The 24,653-nt window shown below is 37.5% G+C and overlaps 1 protein-coding gene across 6 annotated transcripts in view; it reads right to left on the bottom strand.

Annotated features, from left to right (window-relative positions):
* Window positions 1–24,653, bottom strand: part of LOC106067685 (atrial natriuretic peptide receptor 1-like) — a 486,432-nt gene that overhangs the window by 170,261 nt on the left and 291,518 nt on the right. For 2 of the 6 annotated variants that reach the window (XM_056016967.1, XM_056016966.1), the window contains exon 1: window positions 23,073–23,546. The exons of 2 other annotated variants lie outside the window; for them this stretch is intronic. The gene's annotated coding sequence lies outside the window, so the exon portion shown is untranslated. Of the gene's footprint in view, window positions 1–23,072; window positions 23,548–24,653 lie in introns of those variants that run through there. 2 more of the 6 variants (XM_056016968.1, XM_056016971.1) reach the window with 2 other exon arrangements.

Here is a 24,653-nt window from a genome sequence, read left to right on the forward strand (position 1 = left end):
GGAGCGATAATGCAGAAATAGAAATAAATGAATTATGAAGTAGAAATGGAAGTGGGTACCAGAACTTAAAAATAGACCATGATATAGAATGTGTGGACTTGTATATGATGTCATTGGAAAAAACAGGAAGTTAATGATTGTTGGAAGAACTATCGTGCGAGGGAGGTAAAGCGAGACCAATTGCTATAGAAGGCATGAACACTGACCTGCAACGTCAAAACCTGTGGGTAGTTTAGACCAATAATTATAACCAAAAATTATATTAAAGAAAGAACCGCACAATTACTGCCATATCTATCAATACTGCTAAATTGTATGTCTCCTTTTCTATACATAAAATAACTAATTAATTAACCATTTGGCTAATTTTTTAAATTGATTCTCATGTTGTCATCGACAATGGATACGTGTGATGGAAGTGGGAGAAATAACGTGTACAAGATTTGTACCAGACAGACAGACAAAGTGAGTTGATAGGAGCTTTGTAAAAATATATTGAATCAGTTGAAACAAAGAATGTGGAAAACGACTCAACGACAGTCACCTGAGCTCTGTAGTATTCAGAGAATTGTATAGTTAAAGCTCAAGACCTGGCGTTAAAAAATTGGAGTCAATCTCATCTCATATTGCTTGGGCTCAGCGGTAAAGCGCTTGGCTTCTGAACCGCGGGTCTCGGGTTTAAATCCTAACAAAGACTGGGATTTTTAATTTCTGGATCTTTGGGTGACTCTGATACCACCCAGTTCAAATGGGTACCTGACATTAGTTGGGGAAAGGAAAAGGCGGTTGGTCGTTGGGTTGGCCACATGGCTGTTAACCGCTGGCTGCAGAATCAAATGACCTTTACATCATCTGCCCTATAGATCGCAAGGTCTGAAAGGGGAACCAACCTAACTCATCTCTTTTAAGTTGTCAGGGTTTATTCAGTCGCATTTTCACAAGCAATAACAAATATCTATATATATAATTCTCTTCGTCGCTCAAGAGTTTGGACGAGAAGAAGAAGTAAAGTTAAGTAAAGGAAAGATCACTCTCTTATTTCTGCGGATAGTCACCCCACGAAAAAACAAAGGGGGGGGGGAGAACAAGTATTCACCGGTCACTACGGATGGCTGCCTTGTATCATTTATTTTATATGTTGCATTGCATGCCAGCGATTCTGAGATTATACGAAGCTGGGATAATGTCTCTATGTGTTTGACTTATATTAACTAATGGTTATAGCTTAATTATGAAATGTTCTTACAGTGTTAGAACCAACTGTAAATTATCGTTTAATTTTCTGTGTGGTACACAAGGGAGACTCGTGCAATTGGAGAAACCTTTTAAAATACTCAGAGAGACACAAAGATAATGGCACATTCTTCGTTCCATATGCTAGGACAAATGTGTACAAATGCTCCTTCTTCCCTAGCGATATTTGAGCATGGAAATGTGTTGCCTGAGCTAGCCAGGAAAACCAATGACTTGACAGAATTTGCATGACTCGTAGGACGTAATCATCTTTTTTGAAGTAACGTCTGTATTTTATAAGATAAGATAGTTTAGTGAACGAGACGATTAGAGAGAGAGAGTGGAATGGAGAGTCGCGGAGAGGAGGGAGTGAGAGAGGGAAATTTATAGAAACGAGGTAATAAATAAAGGAGTGAAAAAGAAAAACAAAAGAGAGTGAATTGTAGAGAGACGGATGTATAAAGAGAAATGAAAGATAAATGAGAGAGAATGAAAGAGAAATGAAAGAGTATGAGAGAGAAATGAAAGAGAATGAAAGAGAAATAAAAGAGAATGAAGAGAGAGAGAAGGGAATTATGGACACATGAAGTGAAAAAAAAGGAAAAGAAAGATAAACCTGGGCGATACATAAAATATTGATACCTTAACCCTAAGTATAAAAATATTTAGTCAGACACCAAGTATCGTCTGCTACACGAAGTGGGAATTGTGTCCCTTGGCGTCTGTTTTCTTTTCATCTAGGGTGCATCCTCGCATTTTTCTCTCTTTCCCTTTCTCCATTTGTCTTTCTGACGCACCCTCATACGCACAGTCACACACACACACGTTTTCCAGTTTCCTCTTTTCTATCTTGTCATATATATTGATCAGACAATATTTTTTTTCTTTGCTCATCAAAATATAATTACCTTTCAACGTGGAGGCCTCATAAAGTATGACTCGCGCTCGATCAGGCAAGCACGTTCGCGTCCAGATTGAGGCTCTGTCTGCTGACAAAGTGCAGGCTCTTCTCCACGGCTCTAGGTCCACTCGCAGCTATTATACTCAAAGGGTAATTTTCATAATTGTATCCCCATTAGCGTACCCACAGACTGAAAACACAAAAACAATGAGCCGGCCTTAGTATTCATGCACCCTATACCTCAGTTTGCGATCACAAAAATAAATTATTGGGCGTCGTTTCAACAAAGCTTTATGCTAAATATATTGTCATGTATCAGTTTTAGAACCCCTGTAATATTTAGTGAATAGTAGTCACTGAACTATTCCGTGCTAACTGAACGAGATTTTTCTCCTGGTCGGGGACTGACCACGAGGTGGTCACGTCAGTTGTTCTTACACTCTCAGAGCGAGAGGAGTGCTATGGATATTTTTTTGACAGCAGAGTTATGTATAAGTATTGAAGTATTGAAGTTATTATAATTGATTTGTATTCAGAACATATTTCTCTGGACATATAATTTGTGATGGCTGAAGTCGCCAGCATCTTTTGTGAATTATTTCATTTATTTTATATGTCAATAAAACCGTGTCTGCTGACCTGGAGTTTATTAATAATTCTAAATGTTGTGGTCGGAGAGTTCAGTATGTTAGTGTTCTCACGCACCTGCAAATCTAGTGCGTGTGAGAAAGTATATAGTTAACAAGTCAGAGAACATTATAGTAGTACCAGAAGAGGTATCTACCACGCACAGAGACATTCGCGTCATCACGCCTATAACAAGAACCAGGCCGTGACATATATGCAAAACTCGTTTTCTATATTTTTTTAACGGGGGGGGGGGGGGGGGGGAGTTCAATCAATGTGCTACTCAAACTTTAGAAAGAAAAAAAAAGATGCAAATTACAAACTATCTTCTCCAAAAGGGACACAACCCTTCCAGGTTGAGACAACGCAAGTTCCTGAAGCTGAAAATTGGAACTATTGAAATATGCCAGCGCTTGATGTGCAGAGAGTTCATCCCTGGAAGCAGACGTGAGTACTAACGAAGAAACACAATCAGTGCCCCTGTCACTCCCAGGCACGTGAGGTCAAATTACGCAGACGGCTATCAGGGGACATCACCATATCCCAGTACGGTCAACACAGCAAAAGCAGGATAGCTGCTCAAATTCTGAATCAATTGGAGACTTTGAAAAAAATTAATGGAGACAAATCTATAAATAATAAGAGTTTTGGTGTATCAGGTATATATAATACGAAATTATTGGTAAACTATTTTATTTATTTATTTTATTAAATTGCTGCAACCTATCTTTTTTGTGGAGCTCTGGGAGAGGGTGTACCCGGACAAAGTTTTCCTTGTCGCCTTATGGCGCCCAACAAACACAACTCAGCTACAGTCGGGGGTTCTAACTCGAACCAGGGCCGGCCTTAGGTAACTGGAGTCCCTAGTCGAAGTGACTTTGGTGGCCCCAAATAAAAATTTAAAATAAACAAGGAAGAAATAAAGTCACGCCATTGATTAGATCTAGATCTTTCCGTTCGAAGCCGATATGCTGGCTCTCCACTGCATCGCTTGAGGCTGCACCTCTTATTGATGCACCAGACTCAAAATAACGTCTGGGCATTCTCACCAAAAGCTCTTTTAGATCTAGTCTATCAGATATAGAGCAATTGAGCTTGGCTATGTTTGAAATTGGATACAGGCTAGGCTGTTGTTTTTTTTTTTTTTCATTTACACACTTTTGTTTGTCCTATGTGAAGACCTCACCAATAGGTTCGATACTTAAATTGTTATTTTGTTTTATTTTTTTTAAATTATTTTATTATATTTGAAGTTTAATCATGCAGGTATTGTCTTTAGAAATACATTATAAAATGTTTTTCTTTTTATGTGTGCTTTAAATTGCAGTGGTTCTGAAATAGAAGCTTTTCGTCAAGGGCAGAGAACTATGAATAACTAGAATTTAGGTAGCTTCATCTAGTTTTGAGGTTTTATTATAAGTGCCAGTAAGCTATGTATTTTAAAGATACATGTCAATTTATTAGCACCTCTGAGCACCTATTTCAACTCTTCCTCATGCATCAAGAAATAAAATCAATATGATCGAAATCTAAATCGACTACCTGCGGACAATGGTTGTGCTTGCCCTGGAAGTGGCAAAATATGTAGGTCACAGCTGGGGCTGTATTCCTCACTAATCTTCGGACTCGAAGATAAGCCTTATATATTTCACTTCACAGTATGAAAGAAGGTATATAAGTCTCCTTCTGTCTTGGAAGACAAAGGAGGCCTTAGTTTCGTCTTGAGACGGGGCAGAATCTGGAGTGACTGATCAAGCCAATCCTGGAGCGGCATAGTTCGCCGCAGTTTCTACATGTATATTCATCTGTCCTAGGGCTAGCTGATAGAGCAGCTTTCTTTTTTCTTTTGCTAGACTAAGTCCGCATCGTCTCTTTTGCTCTGGGCGAGGTTTGTACAGCACGCACTGTCTGTCTCCATGCTGTCCGGTCTTGGGCTATCCCCTCCCACATACTGTCATTGATGCCTGGGGTTCTCATGTCTCGCTTGCAGACACGTCTATAGGTTAGCAAGGTAAGAAGGTAAACATTGAAAATAAAATATTTAAAAAAAAAAAGTGAGTTTTGGGTAAAAAGCAGAGATGATTTAATTAATGAACAGCGCAAACTCTAATATTTATTAGTCAAAAGTGATCTTTCAATTTAGGGAGTTTTTTTTTTACATTTTAACCGTTTAATTTAAAACCTCTCTTAATCTTCCTATATTCAATTTTCTCTCTTTTTTCCTTTGATTCTTTACACGCCCCGTTTCATTTTTTTTCTCTATGTTACAGGTCTTGTTTTTTTGGTTTCTAAAACGATGTAGACTAGATGTCTATTGTGATAAAAGGTTAACAGTGAAATTCTTCAATGACCTACAATACCAGCGTTGTGTTACAAAGTGAATGCCAAAGTCTGACATTGACCAGACACCCCCGATTTAATGAAGTCTTGTGTAGACCTAGATTTTCATGTTAATGAGCCACTACCAGGCGTAATGCAAAAAACGACAATTAATCCTAGATACCGGATAAAATACAAGACACTACTATTAGGAACAGGGTAGGAAAAGGAAGATTTTCTTAAGCAAAAGGAAAAGGAAGATTTTCTTAAGCAAAAGGAAAAGGAAGAATTTCTTAAGCAAAAGAAAAAAGAAGATTTTCTTAAGCAAAAGAAAAAGGAAGATTTTCTTAAGCAAAAGGAAAAGGAAGATTTTTTTTAAACACAAGAATTAATTTAAGACTGAGTGGCTAAATCCGCTTGGTTGCCTATCAAAGGGCTAGAGTTCAAGTCATAAACTCTAACGAGTTGTATTTGTTAAGCGCCTTAAGGCAACACGCACACGCAAACTTAGAAAGCCTTCAGGACAGAAGACTCAAAAGTAAAGTAGCAATTATACATAAAACACTGAACCATAATCTTCAAATACGAAAACAAAATTTAATAAAATACTCAGATGGGACACAAAGATAGAAGCACATTCCTTATTCCATATGATAGAACAAATATTTACAAATACTTCTTCTTCCCTGGTGCTATTAGAGCATAGAATGGGTTCTGAGCTAGCCAGGAAAACCAATGTCTTGGCAGAATATGTCATTGATTAACACACATGACTAGATTGACCTTGTAACACACGCAGGACGTTATCATCTTATTTTTGGAAGTAACGTCGGTATTTCATAAGATAAGATTAAACCTTCTCCACTGGTCCACAAATGAGATTGGACCATAGCATGCTATTAATATGAAACATGCGCTGCCTAAAACCAATTCCTTAAAAGAAAAAGAAAAATTAAAGAGAAATTATCAGAGTTTGTGAAATAAGGCTTTATGGAATTCTGCGAAAATTACGCTAGAGAAGAAAAACATGTTCAGAGTGGAAATGAAAAGACAGAAAGAGAAAGAAAGAGAGAGAGAGAGAGAGAGAGAGAGAGAAAGAAAGAAGAAGAGAAAGTGAAACAGACAAAAGCTGAGACTGGACAGCTGACCAAACATTAGTTCTGGACATCCCGCGGGAGACCACAACACATGATGGACAGGTTGGTGCTGGAACTGCCAAACCCTTTGAGACAAAAGCTAACGCTCGATCGGACCATATGCACGAAAGCGTCATCCATCAACACCGCTTTACTAGTGCCAGCGTCACATGGAGTCAGAAGCTTAAAATAGACTCCGAATTTGTGGCTATATAACAAAACTAACAAAGGCTCTTTAAAAGAAGGTATTTCGTATATAAATACCATTAAAAGCCAGGGCTTGCAATTATTAGTTCCAAACGACCATTTCCTAATTATTCATATTGCTCCTATAGCAAGCCCTGTCTCAGTCAACTCTGGTCCTAACCTATTTAGGAAAGTGTATCTGGAAGAGAAGTATCTGGGGGGAAGGCTTTCACGCTGCCCTCGGGCGCTCGGCAAACACAACTCAGTTTGAGTTACGTCTCGTATTAATAATTCCTTGTCTCCGTCTGGATTTGAACTCCCACCGCTCAATTTGACAGCCATGCGGTTTACGTCAGTCTTACGTCCTTTATTTATAAAACATATTAGAACGGTCAGCACTTACTAGCAGTTCGGAATTACAAAAAGCTTTTATATACATAAACATTATTAAAAGACCGCGACTTCCTGTGAGACCTGGACACTGGTAAAAACAACATCGAATTGATTGATAGTACCTCAAACTGAGAACAGAATTACTAGCTTGTTGGCCACACCGGCCAAGCTCTAGTTTGACCGTTATCATTGTTCAAGTAAAAAAATGAAATTAATTTTTAAATTTGGCTAGAGATCTAGGTCTAGGTCTATATCCAACATCGGTTTTGAAAGGACTTTCGCGTTCTTGAAATGACTACAGCTTTCGGGAATTTCCGAATGCAAGGCTTTTTTTGATTAGAGAGTTTAATAAATTAATGTTCACCAGATTGTATGCATCGTCCTGCAAGTCTATATATAAAGGCCAATCATTAATGAGATACAAAGTCTAGTAAGACTATAGTAGATTTATACATTCGCTTAACCCGTGTTTTGTCTTGGTGGAGGGGATGTGGCGGTGTTAAAAACATTCCTTTTTTAAAAAAATCTAACATTAATCAGCTATTAAGAGCAAAATAATCGCTTTATAAGGCATATAGATAATTATTTTTAATTATTTTTTTATATATTTCTTGTTAAATTGCACTAAGAAAACCAAAGGAAAAAAAAAAGCCAATTATGTTATAGGTTATAAATATGCATGGTATATAAAACATGTGGTTAGCGTATTTCTTTCATTATTTTTTTTGTAACGCTTGTAGCTTTATGAATAATGTGCATTCATCCTTTGGGACAAAACGCGTATCGATATGCGTGCGATCCATTTCGTTTTCTGATTTTAGACAGTGTGTCCGTGTGACTGAGTGTATGTGTGTGTTTATGTGTGTGTGTCAGTATGATCGGGCCTATGTATTTGTGTGTGTATGTGTGTGTGTGTGTGTAAGCTTAGAGTAACACCTATAGGACTATCCAATGACCAGCTTGTTTGGATTAAAGGCTCCCTCATCGCCCCTTTTAGAAAAAAAAAACGAAAAGAAAAAAAAATCGCGAGAGAGTAGGTGAAGGAGAAAATCGATCTTAAAATTAAGAAAGTATCGATCTCTTAACAAAATTAAGTAATCAAACCAGACTGTTCCTTTGTTGACTCTCGTGACTATTTTTAGCAACCGTGGACCCAAAAGATTAGCGAACCAGCCGAATACGTTTACCTACCCAGTCTGATCTGATTACTTTCTATGCATGTTGTTGATTAGAGACAGGTGCATGTGAACAAATAATGCAACATATCCAGAGGCGGTCACAGCAGTTACACGCCAGGTCGAGGATATGGTAAGGTAGCAAATAAATGTCTTACAGTAAAATAAACAGTCTTCATACTTTATTCTTGTTTAACTAGTAATAGCAATAATAATTATTATTATTATAATATTAATAATAATAATATTAATAGAAAAACAAAGAAAATATGGGAACCTAGGCTTGGAGATTAAGCGTTTATGGAAGTTATCCAAACTAACAATATACCATTCTCAAAACTTCTCTGCAAGCGTTCAGTATAGGCCCAGCCGCCTGGGAGACAGAACCACATGACAGAGCATCATGGCGTCGCGCTGTGAAAACTGGCGCACAAATTGCTGAGGAAAAGAGAACTGCGCTGGCAGAAGAAAAGCGCCAGAGAAGAAAAGCAAGACCAAGGATACTAGCTCCAGCTGGAATAATCTGCTCAGTGTGCAGCCGAACATTCCGGGCTCACGTAGGTCTCACCAGCCACATGAGGAGGCATAAAACCCCAGTGCAAAGCCCTCAGCTCCCTGGATGACAAAAGTGGTCATCATCGAATCACAATGGACGAACTATACATATATATCAACCGAGGGGATAATAACAACTGACCCCACAGATACCTTCAAGGCCCTTAACATTCCTAGGAACATTCTCGTTGCCTGTCAGAGGGCGATACTGCTTCAGACCTGCCACATCACTAGAAAATTTCTTAGTGGAAACTGATAAAGGGACTTCGATGAGATTTGTTTCTCTTTAACGAAACTCGACCCTGGCAGCGCCAGAGAATGAATACTCGTTCGTTTCTAACATAATAATAATACTAAATTCTATCTATCTATCTATCTATCTATCTATCTATCTATCTATCTATCTATCTATCTATCTATCTGTCTGTCTGTCTGTCTGTCTGTCTGTCTGTCTGTCTGTCTGTCTGTCTGTCTGTTTGTCTGTCTATCTACCTATCTATCTATCTAACTATCTATACAGTTTATGGAGAAGATCGAAAATAAAACGTGAGAGCAAGATAAATACATGTCAAGAGATAGAGAGACAGACAGAGACAGAGAAACAGATGTTAAAGATCTAGCCCTAGACAAACAAAGAGACACAAACTGACACACACATTCTTATTAGCCGATACGTATCATGGAGGAAAAACAACAACCTCGCATTGAGAAAAACAGAACAACTTCATGGTATCAGTAAGACGTCCGGTAAATCTCAACCAGTCCAGCCCCGGACGCAAACAAGAATATGAAAATGTCATAAAGATATGCGGCTTTCTTTAAGATTCTTGACATAATTGCAAACCCCCCCTCCCCCAACGCCACACGGCACTGCCCCTGCACTCTGCGTCACACATACACTCTCGGACACTGGGAGTTATTCTGCCCGCATAACAAAATCTATGTATGCTAGGAGATTGGGGTTGATTTACTAGATTGCGTTCAAACTCAAGCAGGGGGAGGGACGGGTATAGAGCGTGTTAGGGAGGATGAATAGAAAGGACAGATCAGATTTTCTATTATCATCGCTTTCATCTTCGCCCCCCCCCCCCCCACTCTCCGTTTTTTTTTTTTCGTAGAAGCGTATTGAATACTAATTAAGTCATATGACTTTATATGTCGTAACGAAAGGAATATTTAAATCAATACCCAACAAGATGAGACATGCATATCTTTTGTTCACTGGGCAATGGGTGTGGCGTTTGGCTCATTACTGGGGGGGGGGGGGAAGGAGGGGGGGGAAACAAAGAAAGAGTAAGAGAGAGAGAGAAAGAGAGAGAGAAAGTGAACGAGTCAGTAAGAGAGAAATGAAGAAATGAGAAAGAAAAAAAGGGGAGACAAAAGTAGTGAGGAAAAAAAAAGAGAGAAATAGAGAACTGGGAAAAACAAGAAGAGAGAAAGAAGAGAGAAAAAAAGAGAAAGAAGAGAGAAAAAAAGAGAAAGAAGAGAGAAAAAAAGAGAAAGAAGAGAGAAAGAAGGACAGAAAGAGAAATGTATGGATATAAAAAGATGGAAAAGAGAAATTGGCAGTTAGAGAAAAAGAAAAAAAAAAAGAGGTAAGCAAGAGAAACAGAAAGAAAGAAAAAGAGAGAGAGAGAGAGAAAAGGAGGCGGAAGTAAATAAGGACACAGAGAAAGAAAATTCTAGAATGAAAGACAGTGATAGAGAGATAAAGAAATGAAAAGAGAGAGATTGATACAGAGACAAAGAACGCGCAAGGCAATAAAGCAAAGAGAACTAGATACAACAGATGGAAGTGGTCAAAAACTGAACTGCATAAATGGACAAACCATACGGAAGATGAAGAAACGAGAATAAGAAGATCGAATAAAAAAAAATGGCGTGGGGGAGGGGGGATTGAAAGGATGGGACAAGAAGGATTTAAATATGAACAGAAATACACGACACTTATTAACATTGGTAGCGATCCGAGGCAGTTTGTCAAGTCCCCAAGAAGTGCAGCTCTTCTTTCTGCAGGGGACGTGAAACAATTTGGAATAGACCTGGGGCCGGACGGAATACAGAATCTCTGGCTTATGGGATGGGCTACATACAGATATTCATGCCATGGGATGTGAGATCGTCTAAGATATATATTCGACGGAGCTTGGTTTAGGTCTTTAGTTTAAGTTGGATCCAGATTTTATGACATGGAGCATATAATAACGGAAACGTATTCGATTCCGAAGATTAAGGATGAGTGCAGCGGCTTGCATGACTACGCAAACCCAGTTGCGACCTGCATATTTTTCAGCATCTACTGCAGACAAAGCCGTTGTCCGCCGGAGGATACAATGGGTTAAAGATATTCTAGTTTACGACTTAGGAATAAAAAACGTTCATAGATTTGTAATGTATATGTTTGGGTCTTTATGTTGCTCCTTCTGTCTCGGAAGACAATGGATGCGCCCTGATCAGTCACTGGCTTTGGTATCGTCTTGAAACGGGGTAGAATAATGTATTATGTAATGTAATGTATATATTTAGGTCTTTACAAAGTACAAATCTCAGGATATAGTGGAATGGGGAGGATTTGTTATGGCACGATTAGGAATTATCTATTTGATTCATTGAAAGGGAAAGTTTTGCCTTAGAGACAATGACGCGACTAGTAAAAACAAGACTAGTTTTTGAGGAGGAAGAGCGAGATATAAACAGATGTAATCAGACTACTTTTGACGAATTTAGAGGCAGTTTGTATTGACGTAGAGATTTAGCTTGAAGACATTCTACATTTCCATTCGTTATTATTCAACTTCTTATTCGACATTCGCTACCAGCGTCGACTAACTTCTATTGTTGACCTTTCGCCTGCGTTATTTTAGTTCGTTATTTGAGAGTTATATCCGTTTGACTTACCTGTATAAGACACAGTGTGGAAGCACCTAACAATAGAGATTTATAATTTATATGTTTAGGGGTTTATAAAGTAAAAAGCTTTAGAATGTATAAATAGAAAATTATTATATATTTGTTAAGGGCTTTACAAAATACAAACAACGTAATAAGCATACACTTAAAACTGAGATTTATAAAGCTTTGGCTTCAGCATTTAATCTGTGATTACGATTTTGAGCTGTCTCGGTGGTAAAGTTTAAGTAGAGTTTCCCCTTTCAGACCCCACGATCTATAGGGAAGAAGATGTAAAATCACCTGTTAACGAGGGTGTCATATGACCAGCACAACAACCACCACTACTTTTCCTCAACCAATGTCAGGTATGTTACAGCTCGTCGTGACATTGTTCTTGATATGATGGTCATGTGATTATAATGGTGCTTATAGCATGAGAAACAACCCTATCAGTCTGAGCGGAAACCGCGATGTATTGACAATTGTAATTTAGTCCTAAGGAGGAAAGGGCATATGTTACTAGTGAATTATTGCTGTATTGGAGTTGTAGTTTAGTCCAGAGAAGGAAAGGAGGACATATGTTTCTAGTGGACTATTGCTGTATTGGCAGTTGTAGTTTAGTCCTAAGGAAGAAAGGACATATGTTTCTAGTGGACTGCTGCTGTATTGGCAGTTGTAGTTTAGTCCTAAGGAAGAAAGGACATATGTTTCTAGTGGACTGCTGCTGTATTGGCAGTTGTAGTTTAGTCCTAAGGAAAAAAGGACATATGTTTCTAGTGGACTGCTGCTGTATTGGCAGTTGTAGTTTAGTCCTAAGGAAAAAAGGACATATGTTTCTAGTGGACTGCTGCTGTATTGGCAGTTGTAGTTTAGACCTAAGGAAGAAAGGACATATGTTTCTAGTGGACTGCTGCTGTATTGGCAGTTGTAGTTTAGTCCTAAGGAAGAAAGGACATATGTTTCTAGTGGACTGCTGCTGTATTGGCAGTTGTAGTTTAGTCCTAAGGAAGAAAGGACATATGTTTCTAGTGGACTGCTGTTGTATTGGCAGTTGTAGTTTAGTCCTAAGGAAGAAAGGACATATGTTTCTAGTGGACTGCTGCTGTACTGGCAGTTGTAGTTTAGTCCTAAGGAAGAAAGGACATATGTTTCTAGTGGACTGCTGCTGTATTGGCAGTTGTAGTTTAGTCCTAAGGAAGAAAGGACATATGTTTCTAGTGGACTGCTGCTGTATTGGCAGTTGTAGTTTAGTCCTAAGGAAGAAAGGACATATGATTCTAGTGGACTGCTGCTGTATTGTAGTTGTTATTTAGTTCTTGTAGAAGGAAGCCGTATTGGATTTCATTACTAGATTGTTCAGACTCTAAGAAAATGGAATATTATTCTTGATGCTAAGTTTAATTGTGTACAATGTATTTCTACTAGCTTATGACCGGACTATCTATGTCAAGTTATTTGTTTCAAGATACACGCGTTACTCATTTTTATCTTTGTTGTGATATTACGTACAACTCAAGCTCCCCAGTGGACAATACAAAGGACCGCACGTTTATAGCACGAACCAGAAGTAACAACTAAGTAACAACTAAGTAACAACTAAGTAACAACTAAGTAACAACTAAGCAATATATGACATGACACGTTGTTACAAGGTTCCCATTAAATTTAGGTGCACCCTAAAGATACCGAAATTTAAAAAATCCCAGTCTTCAAGAAGATTCGAACCTGGGACCCCACTCTTTGAAAGCCAAGCGTTTTATCACTCATCCAAAGCGCATCAGCGTTAATGTTTAGTAAACGTTCGACATTAATAAAATTTTGGCTTCAGCATTTAATATGCAGGTCGCGAGTTCGAGCCTTCTCGCTTAGCTTATAATTCCAAACATCCCAAAAATAAACAGTAGAGAGTTGGCCATTGTTACCTATTTTATTAAACGTATTTTGTGGGCTTATAACATTTCACTTGATAATGTAGTCAAATCTCGAATAAAGAGTCTGATGTGAAACCAGCCCAGAAGACACGACAAGCTTCTAATATTAAAGATTTTTGTCCATTACCTAATCCAGTTTACAAAATTACCCATCAAATTATGTGTTCATCATTTTAGTAGATCAATACTTTGATGTATTTCTCATTTCGAGTATTAGGGGAAAGGGCCCCGTGTTAACAATCGATGGCTACCTATTAATCTATTATTAGTAGTAAAGAAAGATCTAGGTTACAAATTTAAATCCTAATACTACAAAACAGAGACTTTTTAAAGTTTGAAAAATAGTTTAGAACATATTTAAGGTAAGGTCTAAAAACAAGTAACTTAATATCTATCAATTCCTACTTTCCATTCATCCCAGTGGAGATACAGCCCAAGGGCCCTGGCCTGCTTTAGCACATCTCTTCATTCTGATCTATCCTAGGCTTTACGTCTCCATGCCCGGACTTTTAGCTGTTGTAGATCTGCCTCTACGTCATCAATCCACCATGCTCGTGGTCTGCCTTTGGGGCGCCTGCCTGTTGGTTTTTTGCCCGTGAACGATTCCTACTTTATGTTCAAATAAAATTCCAAACTGATCCTTCGTGTTTTATTTTTCAGAGTTTGTCTAATCTTTGCTTTGGACATATACGAAAGGGACACGTGTGTATCAGTAATGAAGGGAAATATTCTTGTCGGCCTCCTTCAGTCATGGACCGACTATGAGTCATCTCGAACACTTTTTTCATGTGGATATAGTTTGATATGTTTGGATAGACCTTCACGTCTACATATATCGCAGGTTAAAGTGAAACTCCAGTGGTTTTTCACATTTGAGTTATTGACTTATTTAAATTCTGCGTAAAAAGTTGTAATAGTAAACATTTTACCATTTTTTTATTTAAATGCTTAGAAACATTTATATTTAATAAATTAGTCAGAAAATTTTTGACATATCCAAAAAAAACGGGGTTATTTGAGATTTTGTTTTTAGGTTAGGCATACGTCACTTCCATCAACAATAATGAAAGGGAAACTGGATTTGACTGGATTTCTATGACGTCACATAGAAACTCGGTGAAAGTCTGACCGTTTTGGATGCGCAGGAAAATTACGTCAGAAAAATATCAATTACTAAGTTATTATTGCAAAAAAAAAAACAACGCAAAATAATAATATATTCATTATCTGTAAATCAAAACACATATTATATCAAAAATTGTCAAAACCATCGGAGTTTCCCTTTAACGTGGCTTTCGCTTTGGTGGTAGAGAAGCCTAGCCATTTTTTCGTATGTCAAGCTCTTCTCACAGAACTGAGGCCCAGGGAAATATAATAGAATTGTTATTACTTTCCCTGAGTGCTAAAAGATTTGTCTGTAAAAATAACTTAATAAACTGAATTAGTAATACGGATATTTTTCTGAGATTTTCATAAAATGTGTTGCTCGGAAGCTGGAGTTTATGTGAAACATTGCAGCTCAAAAGGATCATGAAAAAGTTGGCAAAATACATTTTGTCCATTTTTTTTGTTTACTTTGAACAATACGCAAGTGTGGTGTGGGATATATAGGATGCGCATAGACAAAACTTACGCAGCTTATGGTATGCACATAAAGGAAGAAAAAAAAATCAAATTATGAACATAGCCAACAGGATTTTAAAAGGTGCATCAGCATTGGAGGTGCAAAGCTGACAAGTGTCAGTAGTTTTAAATACCTCGGAGCTATAGTCTCGAGTGAGGGAACGAAACCTGAACTACTGACCAGGACTGCACAGCAGCACTAACAAAACTGAAAACAATATGGAAAGGCATAGCCCTCGACACCTAAGTCGACTGATACGTTCCCTGGTTGCTGAGTGGTAAAGCACTTGATTTACGAAACGAGGGATCCCGGGTTCAGACCCTGGTGACGACTGAGGTTTTTAATTTCTCGATCTTTAGTCCACCCACCTGACATTAGCCGGGGAGAGTAAAGTAGGTGTGTCGTTGAGCTGGCCCTATGACACCCTCGTTAACGGAAACAGATGACTTTACGCAATCTTCCCTATAGATCGCAATGTCTGATAGGGGGAAGAACTTAATGAAAACACATGAATTAATAACAATAAATGGGAAAATGAGAGCCCTAATAAAGTCTAGGGGGATGGAGAAAAAATAGACTTTTGACATATATTATTAAATATCTATAGTTACATACGTTATAAGATTAAAATAACACTATACCAAACTAACAAGTTTGCCTAGCAAATGTAACGGCTAAACTTTTTTTGCTTGGTAGTGTCAATATTCGGGCTGAAGGGTTCACGCACATTAAACACATACACACACACACATAGATAGTTTAAACGCATACACTTCGAATGTCCCGACCAGGACGCATGCAAACGAGCTTCAAGTCCACCCCCCTCACCCCCTGCCAAGAGCAGAAGTATCAATACTTCGAATGGCTTTGATTGACAAGGGAAATACATGGGGGATACAAGGGAGGTCACAAAGTCAATACTTCACCTAAGTATTTCCCTCTTTGTTGTTTCTTTAACGCGATCTATCCAGATCATATATCTTTTATTTTATTTTTTTATTCAAGGCAGATCTTTACACTTGGCAGAGCGTCTTTGAAATTAGGCAGACGTCAATTAAGAAAACAAATCCCCGAAAACCAAAGTTTTACGATTGCACACACCAGCTGAAATGGTAGGGAGAGAGTGTATCCCCGTATAAAAGGGTTTGTATAAGAAAAATTTAGAGCATTGAACCCATTGAATGTGTTACGTGTAGACCACTCTTTTTACTTTCATAAACGTTGGTAATGACCACAGAGAAATTCCCTTTTCTATTGTGAACATTTGCGGATAGACAACCTGCGGGCCTTCATTATGACGCATAGGTATACTTAGCTAAACCAAACGTTATAATTTTGGTAACAGTTAATTAGAATATCTGCTTTCTTGCGTAATGATTTCCTATACTTTTAAATCACATTCTGAATTTTAAGTCATATATTATTTAAAACGAAAGTCCAGGCTTGCAGTTGTATGTTGTCGACACGACAGTTGCTCTATAAATTAGATCTCCCAAGATACGCTTTCCTACTCCTAGCGCTATGGAATGAGATTATATAATACATGAAATTATATACTTTGCGTTCTTACCGTTCGTTTTTTTTTTCCTTTTCTTTTTTTAAATTGATATTTTTTTTGTATATTATAAAGGTCCTGGTCAATGTGAATTTGTTTCGGTTCATGAGATTTTTTTCTTCGAGAACTAAAAGGCAACACGAAATGCGATACTGAGTTTAAGAGTTTCTCTGTAAAACTGCAAAACAGTGTTTTTATCTGGTAAAAACAAAAACAAACAAAAAAATAAAATAAAAAATAAAAAACAAGGTCACAGATGGTTAAGTTATAAAAAAATTAATGACAGATGCCCAATTAGAGCTTAATGAATTTCATTTCTCTTTTTTTTTAAACTTTCCCCTCTCTCTCTATGTCGATATTTCTTTTTTTTTTTCCTTTTTTTTACCATATTCTTCACATGACACTGTATTCTTCCTGATTCAACCAAATAAAAATCTGTATTACTCTTCCAGATTCTATTGTTAGTACTTCCCCTTTCAGACCTTGTTATTTACAGGGCAGATGATGTAAAGGTCATCTGTTTCTGTAGCCTACGGTTAACGGTCAGCCCAACGACCAAAACGCCTTGACTTTTCCCTAACTTATGTCAGATACTCATTAGAATAAGGTAGAATCAGAGGCCTCCTATAGATCCCGGCATTAAAAATCGCCAGTCTTCACCAGGATTCGAACACGGGAGCAAAGCTTTGGAAGCCAAGCGCTTTACCACTCAACCACGGCACCTCCACATACTATTCTATTATAGACAATTTTTTCATTCCTCATATATCTGAGCCTACAAATAACACTTGTCACACATTGTCATGTGACACTTAACGCCTGAAAATGTCAAATGTCTATTCTTATTCTACAGTCTTGGAGTCAAGATCTCACTTATGATAGACCAACATTAAAATTCGAAATAATGGGTGATATAATTTCGCCCTGACAAACTCTGCATTCAATTTTCATCAGCAATTGTCACACCGTTAGAATCGGGCATCATGTGGCATTGAATAAAACGTTTTAAATGTCATGACACGTCACGTGGCACTTGGCGATACATTAGACACTCTAGTCCAGTACCAGGGAAAACGAAGGCGATGCGATGGCTGGACAATACCAAGGAATGGATGGGCCTGCCTATGGAAAAAAAAACAATAATCTTGATAAAATACAGAGAGGAGTGGAGAAAGATTTTTGTCAGAGTATGTGTTGTGCCCCAAAGGTCCAATGGACTAATGCACATTTGAAGGAGAAGTCCTGCACTGAAAATTAAGTTTAGCCCCTCTGTTTCTATATCTAGTTTTATTAACCGTATTACTGAGATGTTATGTTTTATTCTTACCATATACATCTCGGTTTTACTAAAGGTGTAGGTGTGTGGATACATTAAGACAGATAAGGTCTTGCTGTTTGACACAGCAGGGCCACTTTTCAGAGTAAGTCATGACCCTAGGTACATTCTAAGTCAGAAAGTCATGACCCAAGGCATTCTAAGACAGAAGGTCATAACCCAAGACACAACCTAAGACAGAAAGGCATGACCCAAGACATTCTAAGACAGAAGGTCACGACCCAAGACATTCTAAGACAGAAAGTCATGACCCAAGACACATTCTAAGACATAAAGTCATGACCCAAGACACAATCTAAGACAGAAAGTCACGACCCAAAACATTCTAAGACAGAAAGTCATGACCCAAGACACATTCTAAGACAGAAAGTCATGACCCTAGACACATTCTAAGACAGGAAGTAATTACCCAAGACATTCTAAGACACATTCTAAGACAGAAAATCATGACCCAAGACACATTCTAAGACAGAAAGTCATGACTCAAAACATTCTAAGACACATTCTAAGACAGAAAGTCATGACCCAAGACATATTCTAAGACAAAAAGAGCCAGTGCACGATCTGAACAACATCTTAAATCTGCAAGCACCATAGCATTTCTTGTTGGCGTTATGAAGCTTAGGGTCGCAAAACTACCTCATCAAGGAACACGTCCACCCTGCCATCTTGTTCTACTGATCACCTTCTTGTCTTCTTTGGACTCCGAGCCTCTCTCTTGAAGATATGGTGATCACCCTCGGGGGTTAAAAAGACTCTAGACAACATTGGTCGTATCAGTCATTGTCAAAGCGTGGGTATCACTGTCACGTCTGAAACTGCAAAATTCCTAAACAGGGCTCGTTACCACAACCTCGCTTCTACAGCGTGTGTGTGTGTGTCTGTGGGACGGGGGCACCTGGGAAGCAGATGGTAACAGCGTGGACAGGGCACAAATGCATTGTGGTTACATGCGAGATGCATCTTCATTTACATTTTCAAGTAATTAAGGAGTCAGACACAAACACACACACACGCGCACACGCACATGTTTAATGCAGGGAGGTCACGAGAGTGTGGAACAGACACAAGTCAGAGGAAAACAAAAAGGTGGGAGTCGTGAGCCATGGAAGCAAAGTAACGACAGGGAGACATAGAAAGAGGAGGGAAGATACAGAGAGAGAGAGAGAAAGTTGAAATATAGAGGTAAAGAGGGAGGGAAAATAGCGAGGAAAGATAGAGGGGAGAGAAAGGAGTGAAAGAGAAACACGAGATAGAGAAAAAGTGAGTGAAAGAGAGGGTAGAGGAATAAAAGAGAGAGAGAGAGAGAAGAAGAGAGAGAGAGAGAGAAACATAAGGGGTGTGAAAGCTAATATTTATATACTTAGACGTCTTGTTTTTCTAAAGCGTGGTGTAGGCTCAGCATGCCGTATCATGATGAATACTACATAGCACAGATCTATACTGTGTGTCGATAACATTAAAGTCGCCTATACTATCCAGAAGGGAACAAAAACCTTTAAGATGACATACGTGAGAGAGATTTTGAGAGGGGTTAGGGTTCAGAAACAGAGTCCGAAACATAGAGAGACGGCGCAAAAAGGGCGAGAGAGAGGACAGAGAAAAGGTGAGACAGAGACAGAGACATAGAGACAGAGACATACAGATAGATAGAGAGACATATATATATATATATATATATATATATATATATAGAGAGAGAGAGAGAGAGAGATAGATAGATAGATAGATAGATAGATAGATAGATAGATAGATAGATAGATAGATAGATAGATAGATAGACAGACAGACAGACAGACAGACAGACAGACAGATAGACAGATAGATAGACAGACAGACAGACAGACAGACAGACAGACAGACAGATAGATAGATAGATAGATAGATAGATAGATAGATAGATAGATAGATAGATAGATAGAAAACATTTAAAAACATATGCGCCCTAACATTACAAATAACAAATCAATATAACGTCTGAATATCCTATTCAGTGTCGCCTACACATTTGCTGGATTGAAATACATAGAATAAAAAAAAAAAAGAGAAATAAATAACAACACAGATCTACGGCAAAGTTTTTAATTTCACTTAACTAGTCGCTAGAGGGTTCATATTCCAGTCTACCCAGAGTTTCTTCACGTCACTTATTGTGCATTGGTGAGATTCATGTGTCAGTGCTTCAGAATTTTTTTTTTTTTTAAATCGTTATTTGTCCATACTACATATGTCAGTGCTCTAGCACATTTCTTCTTAGTCTTTATTTGTCAATGCATACATATGCCAGTGCTCTTTCTCGCGTCCTCTTTGCAAGCTGGTCCATGTATGTAATTGGAGGTTTCGACGATAAACTGAACAATGTCAAGGACGCTATAATGAACCCCATAGTTGCTAACTAATTACAAAAAAAAAAAAAAAACAGCTACTCACTGAGGGGCCTAAAAATTTTGATTCTGCACGGCTAAAAAGTGCACAAAAATATTCACACTTCCTTTTTCTGTACACAGGATGCACCAAATCTCTAATAAGAATGATCGAGATTATATTGTTATTATGGTATAGAAGAGAGGCTAGAGCTTAGCTTAAGCTATGTGCTGTCAACTGTGATGTTTTTATATAGCGTTTTTATCATATAGTAAAATCTGGTTATTTGAACCATCGGTAAATCAGACCAGCTAGTTCCTTCGGACCCAATCCTTAAGTACCGAAACGAATCCTACTATACAGTTGAATCCGGTTAATCGGGATAGCCTGTTATTAGAGTCAAAAGGATTTGCATCCCGATGTGGGTCTATTAACCGGATGTAACAATATAACATTCTAAGTGCGCATTAGTTTTATCTTATTGAAGAGATGTGGAGGGCATCTGGGAGACGCTTTAGATGAGTTTTACTGAGACATTTCAGGTCTACACCGGGATTTCAACGAAGATAAAGACGATTTGTCATTGTGCTGGCCACACGACACCCTCGTTAACCGTGGACCACAGAAACAAATTAACTTTACACCATCTGCCCCATAGAGCGCACAAACTGAACGGGAGAACTTTACTTTGAAACTTTTATATCATTAAAACAATTTACTAAAAATTTCATTTTCGATCAAGATGTACTCAGTCGAGAGTGATGAAATCTTAACACAAAATTTTTATGTCAATGGGAAAAAAAAAGGTCATTGTTTCTGTTTTGAATGAAATGTGCCAACTAAGAGTTTGTTGTGTCCTAGAAATACTGCAGGCTTCATTAAAAGATATTTCGAAATCAAAATGATGGAAACATTTCTTTCCATTACGTAATTCATTTTGAAATGTTTTAATTAGTCTTATACATCTTTCCTCAATCACGTCGACCTTCTAAATTTGAGTTGATAACAGTTGTTTTTTTTTTCGGTATTGTGATTTGTTTTTGTTTTTAACTGTATTGCTACTAATTAGTTTTATAAGACATTTAATATTCATTGTATAGACTCGAGAACTACACAAGAGCGCATAGCTCATCGGGAAAAAAAAAAGGTGTAGATGAAGAAGAAGAGAAATATATATATATATATATATACAGTATAACTTTCTAAATAGTCTTGTTTAAAATTTTAACACACAGACAAACACGGACACACACACACAAAGCCACTCGTAAAACAAACAAAATATAAAAATACTTTTTTTTGAGAAACAGCTTAGGCTATATCGAGTGAAGGGGAAACACCGTTCTGTTACTGTCACATCTCTCAATATTAACTATTTTATCTACCTTTTCTATATAAAACAATTAATTAATGACCACTTATTGATTAAATAACTGGTTAATATGTTCATTGGTTAATGTGTTGTCATGGACAATGAATAATTGTGCGAAATTTCAACTCGATTCGAGAATGGGAAGTGGGAGAAAAGAAGTGTTAAAGAATCCACCCTGACAGACAGACAGACAGACAGACTGACGGAGAGAGTTAATTTAAGCTTTCTAAAGAAAAACAAGCCTGCATACTAGGCTAACTGGGGTAAATGCTCATACGTATCTTACCCCAACCCGCTAAAACACACACAAACACACACACACACACACACACACTTTCACATTCTTCCTCTTGAAAATGACAGAAAAAAAAAGGTGTGAGAAAATGGGGACTTAACCACCTGAACCTATGCCCTGACCTAGCCACCTGAACCTATGCCCTGACTCAATATTATAGGAACCTGGTTTGAACTTGAAATAAAAGTGAAGCACCTCTTTAGACCTAACGGCCCAGTAGTCTTGAAACGGCTGCGGTTCGGGAATACAATAGAAATGTGTGCCCATCATGGCTCCCAATTAAACTGAAAACGCATACCGATATATATATATATATATATATATATATATATATAATATATATATAGTGTATGTATTGTATATAATCTCACGCCGCTCTATTTATCGCAAATAGAACTGCTAATGATATCGTGACCCAATTATCAGAAAGGAAGGATAACTTACTAAACAGAGTGTAACAATTTCACATTTATGTTGGCGTATGATTGCCGCAAGGCGTTTTAAACTTAATACCTGCATATTTTATTTAATATTAAGCACTGAATATAAACAAGTGACAGAATGCTGGCCACGTTCTTCAAACCCAAATACTGTATTTATCATGTGGCCCTAAAAATGCACTGGCCCCAAATATACCCTATTTAGAAGAGAGAAAAAATTGAGAGAGTAGGTTGATAAAGGGACCAGATTGAAGACTGGTGTCCTAAGCCCACCCCCACACATCTTAATAATGAAAACACTGAAGAAGTTGAAGAAAGAGATAAGAGGGAAAAAAAAAAGAAGTCAAGGAAAGTAAAAAAAAATATTAACAAATAATACAGGGACTATATGATATTACTTTCGTGTTTTAGACGCAATAAAAAAAGATGATGGTTGTCCAAATAGTTCATAGTTCAAATAGTTTATTTTTTTACCGTCACTGTGTCAAAAAGTGCTGGCATTTAAGTTCTATAAAAGTATGACTATTAGTTAGATTACCAAAATATTTGTTCCTATTTCTCCACGTTCTAAAGAGCTTTTACTTATAATAGGCTTATTCGTTTTTGTTGTTGTTGTTTTTTTGCTTAGTATGTGGTACAAACAATTAAATGACTTCCTAAGTTCCTAATTCTATTTTCTGTTTACAAAAAATAATAATATATAAATTAATTGATCAGGAATCATATCACAATACTTACTGTAAGCTGAACCAATTATATAAACAATATTGAACCTCCTTCTTAGAAACAAAAAAAAAAACAACAACACAGAACACGGTTTAAAAACACAACGATATACTTCACAGAATTAAACTATATCTGGCAAAATATCAACAATACTTTCAACACATCAACTTGATAGCTCGAAAAGTTCACTGTGAGGGAATAAACCTTTTTTTCGTCTCCTGAACTGATATTTATTTTTTGTTTCGTAAGGATAAGATACTTGTTGAAATTGATTCCAATTTTAAATCAGTCGGAGTGAGAAAAATATATCCGCCGTGAGATTTTATTGATCACATTAAAGCAACAAAAGAAAGAAAATAAACGAGACCTAGATTTAAACCCAACGTAATCGCTATCACAGTCTAGTCTCTTACGCACGGGTATGGTGTTCTCAGCGACATATCCTTCGCAGTTCGAGTCGAAGTTTTCAACCGGCGCTCAACGCGCGCTATCACACCGAACCAACAGCGATTGGTAGCAGAGGACGGGGAGGGGGGGGGGGGTTGATCGGGGGGAGGGTTATTGGGGAAAGAAAGGGGGGACACAATTGCGTCTAGGCCGGCGTAGAAATTGTCGTTCCTACCAAGGCTTTTACACATGTTCACAATAAGTAAAAAAATTATATTTGCTTATTAAAATCACGTTGTATGTATTTGCACAATGTGGATAAATATACAAAGATTGGATGGAGTAAAAGAATTGAATTTTGCGTATTGGTTTATTCATTGTGTGAGTTTTTACTCTTTTCGGTCTAGAGTAACCAAATATTCTTACCCAGTTCTCTCTATCCATTTGCATAGGTGTTATTCATTTCCTTATCTGTCTGGATTAAAATTATAATTTGACAAGATGTAATCACGGGATCTTTTCTCTTGCTATACCCCATGCTAGTGTCGTCTCTTCTCTTTTTATTTAGTTTCTATCTTCTTCTCTTATAGAATACAGGCGTTACTTCAAAAAAAAGATGATCCTACGCGTGTTCCTAGGTCAATGTAATCATCCATGTTATGCAATGACTTAAATTCTGCCAAGTCTTCTGGTTTTCCTGGCTGGCTCAGGCAACCCATTCCATGCTCTAATAGCACTAGGGAAGAAGGAGTATTTGTATAAATGTACACTAGCATATGCGATATTATGTATGCCTTTATATTTGTGTCTTTCTGAGTATTTTATTAGGTTTTGTTTATGTATTATGGTTCAGTGTTCTATGTATAATTGCTACTTTTAAGTCTTCTATCCTTAAGGCTTATTAAATTCAGTTTGCTAGAGTTATCTATTGTCTATCTATATAGTTTGCTAGAGTTATCTATTGTCTATCTATATAGTTTGCTAGAGTTATCTATTGTCTATCTATATAGTTTGCTAGAGTTATGTATTTTTATATTGTCCACCCGTTATTTCTACTCCAAAATAGTTTTATTGGTTACTATACTCTCTACAAAGCCCTTTACAAATATATCTACACTTTCTCTATACTTTCTATCTACTTTCTCTCCACTTCTTTTACATACTTCTCTTTCACCCTGATATTGTAGTTTAACTATTTCACGCAAA

The sequence above is a fragment of the Biomphalaria glabrata genome, chromosome 18 (genome assembly GCF_947242115.1).
Source record: "Biomphalaria glabrata chromosome 18, xgBioGlab47.1, whole genome shotgun sequence".
Taxonomy (NCBI): Eukaryota; Metazoa; Mollusca; class Gastropoda; family Planorbidae; genus Biomphalaria; species Biomphalaria glabrata.